We start from the raw sequence: 3,849 nt of genomic DNA on the forward strand, positions 1-3,849 counted from the left end.
TTACACCAATTTCAAAATTTCCAGTTCGCAGGCTCCATCTGCCTCCTATTTACCTTGAACTTGCAATCACTTTAAACATTCATCGCCCACCAGGAGGGTCTTAGGGATCTCCGCTTCTTCCTGGAGCAAAGACCTGAACCATCCCTACCCATCACCACCCTCCTCCACTTGGCTGTGCTCGTCCTCACCGTCAACAACTTCTCTTTTAACTCATCATTTTCTTCAGGTAACAGGGGTGGCCATGTGTACCCGCATGGGCCCCAGTCATGCCTGTCACTTTATGGGGTACGTGGAACATTCCTTGTTCCAGTTGTATTCCGGCCCCCACCCACAACTCTTTCTCTGAGAGATCAATGATATCATTGGTGCTGCTTCCCTCTCTCATCTAGAATTGGAAAAGTTTATCGATTTCGCTTCCAATTTCCATCCTGCCCTCACTTTCACCTGGTCTATCTACAACCCCTCCCTTCCCTTCTTCGACATCTCTGCTTCCATTTCTGGAGCTAGACTGGCCATTAATATTCACTGTAAACCCACTGATTCCCACAGCTATCTGGAGTATACATCCTTGCATCCTGCTTCCTGTAAAAACTCCATTCCATTCTCCCAGTTCGTCCGTCACCGTTTCATATGTTCCGATGAGGCCAACTTCAACAAGGGAGCCTCCAAAATGTGTTTCCTTAACCAAGGATTCCCCAGCACCGTTGTTGACAGGACCCTCAACTGGGTCTGACCCATCTCCCACACTTCTGCCCTCATCCCCTCTCTTCTCTCCCGCAACAGCGATAGGGTTCCCCTTGTCCTTACCTACCATCCAACAAGCATCCGCATCCAAAAGATCATCAGACACAATTCCCACCACCTCCAGCAAGATGCCACCACCAGACACATTATACCCTCCCTTGTATGCTTTCTGTGGGGACTGTTCCCTCTTCGACGCCCTGGTCCACTCTTGCTTCACTCCCAATACCCCACAACCACACGGCAGCTTCCCCTACAACTGGCGAAGGTGTAACATCTACCCATGTACCTCCTCCCTCCCCAGTATCAAAGGGCATAAACATACCTTCCAGGTGAAGCAACACTTCACCTGCACTTCCCAGAATCTAGTCTACTGCATTTGCTACTCACAATGTGATCTCATCTACATTGAGGAAAAGAAGCATCGACTGGGTGACCACTTTGCAGAACTTTTATGTTTGCTCACAAAAAAAACCCTGAGTTTCCAAAGGCCTGCCACTTTAATACACCACGCTGTTCCCTGGCCAACATCTCTGTCTCTGACTTGCTGCAGTGTTCCAGCAAAGCTCAGCACAAGCTGGAAGAACATCTCATTTTCCACTTGGGGACCCTTGCGGCCCTCCGGACTCAATACTGAGTTCAATAATTTTAGGAGCTGAACTCCCCCTTGTCCGAGCTCCAGACCCAACATACCAGGACTTGTTATCACATACTCTGCCATTACATGCTCCCTATTGTGAGTCACCAACAGTCCCCTTTAACAGCTATTCACCCTCCTAACCAGATCATTATCAAGTCCTTTGTCTATCCAATGGCTTTTCTCTCTCTTTGAGCTATATTCCCACCTATTGTTTACTCCCGAGCACCCCAACACCTCCCTATTATCTGCATGTAAACCAACGTTTTCCTAGTTAACCATTAGGTCTGAACAAGGGACACCAGATGCAGTACCTGCTGAGCATTTCCAGCAACTTATATTTTTGTTCCTGATTTAAAGCATCCTCAGTTGATTTGGATTTTACCCATTACCATCTCCTTTTCACATTGATATGCCCTAGAATGTCAACATAACCCCCTCTAGATTCAACATGCACCATGTCCTTCTCCTTTGTGAATACTGATGCAAATTATCCATTAAGGATCTCATCCACTTCCTCTTGATCCATGCACAAATTCCCTCCTTTGTCCTTGAGTGGACCTACCCTCTCCCCAGCTACCCTCTTGCTCATTGTAAATGGATAAAACACCTTAGGATTTTTCTTAATCCTGTTTGCCAAGGGCATTTCATGGCTCCTTTTAGTCATTCTAATTCCTTCTTTCACTTCTTTCCTGCATCCTTTATATTCCTCAAGTGCTCTGTCTTCAGTTTCCCAAACCTTACATACACCTCTTTTTTTTTACTCAGCTCACAATTTCTCTCACCCTCTTAAGGTTCCTGATTCTTTCCATCCTTATCCTTCATTTTCACAGGTACGCACTGGTCCTGAACTCTGATTAAATTGCCTTTCAAAAATTCTAACATTGCAGATGTGGATTTACACTCAGCCAGCCACCCCAATATGCATTCCCCAGTTAGCCTTCTCCCAATTCAGTAGTCTCACCAAGAAGTACTCTTATTCTTAACAATAAGTAACTTAAAACTTACAGAATTATGGTCAAAATGCATCTCCACTGAAGCTTCAATCACCTGGCTGGGCTCATTCGTCAATACCTAATCCAGGAAGACCACTTCGCTCGTTGGTCTGTTTACATATTGCTTCAAGACACCCTCCTGGATGTACCTAACAAAAGGCACCCACCACCATCCAATCCCCATATTGATTGCACCCTCCCTAATCCTGAGCTCCAACCATATGACCTTGCTGGATGAGCCCTCCAAATTTTCCCTCACTACAGCTGTGACATTCTCCCTTATCAGTAACACAACTTCGCCACATCTTTTATATCCCTCTCTATCACATCTGATAAACATCTCCAAATGTAAAGCTGCCAGATGGCCATACAATAGAATCCTTACAGTGTGGAAACAGGCCATTCAGCCCAACAAGGCCACACTGCCCCTCCAAAGAGCATCCCATCCAGACCCATCCCCATCCCCATCCCCAACTAACTTTCCTGGATTATTCTGGAATCTGCCCGAAAGGGAGAATCTCCAGAACTATGGTGTGAGCAAACCAGGAGAAAAAAAAACACACAAGCACATTAAAAAATAAATGAGCTATCAACACTTTAAGAATGTCAGCAAGAGGGAAAAGGGTTGTGCGACTGATATTCAGGTGTGAAGTGTCTGTTCACTTTCCAATTGGTTGGGAAGATATTGGTGTTGAGGATGGACATGGCGGGTAACCAATAGCTAGGATCTTGTGGGCGGTGTGTTTCTAACAGAAACATAGCACAGCTTACAGAAAGGAAAACTAACTTGAAGTTGCAATAAGATAACTGAAATGATAATGTAGATCTATTAAGGAAGTAACAGCAGGACATTTGGAAAATCATAATCTAATGAAGCAGAATGACTAAGCTTGGCTTCAGGAAGGGGTCACTTCTATCTTTTGCTCTTATGGCCGTAAAACATTCATTCACATGCGAATAATACATTCTCTTGCAGTCATAGCTTACTGGTACGATTTCCAGTCGTTTTCATCTGCAGATTGAGGTCCCGGGTTTAATTACAGAACGAACCATATTTGTTATGCGTGCCATGTTACGGGAATGATGTGAATGCAGAGGAGAAAGTGCAGAGAGAGATTTGCGAAAATGGTTCTAGAAATGAGAAAATTCAGTTGTGATACATAGAAAAATTTGGGACTGTTCTCCTTCCAGCGAAAGAGATTGAGAGGAGATTTGATTTAGATTTTCAAAATCATGAGCGGGCTGGACAGAATTGGTTGGGTGAAAACTTCTAAAAGGAAAAAAAGAATCAGAAAGCACAGATTTAACATGATATTCAAACAAAGCAAGGATGATGTCAGGTGAAACAAGTTTTTCACGCAGCAAGTAAAAGGATATGGAGTACACAGCCTGGAAATATAGTGAGGCACTCAAGAGAGTATTGGATGATTTTTTTTGGACAGAAATGGTGTGCACGCCAATGGGGAAAAGGCAGGA

Source organism: Rhincodon typus, chromosome 35, assembly GCF_021869965.1.
Source record: "Rhincodon typus isolate 14 chromosome 35, sRhiTyp1.1, whole genome shotgun sequence".
Lineage (NCBI taxonomy): Eukaryota > Metazoa > Chordata > Chondrichthyes > Orectolobiformes > Rhincodontidae > Rhincodon > Rhincodon typus.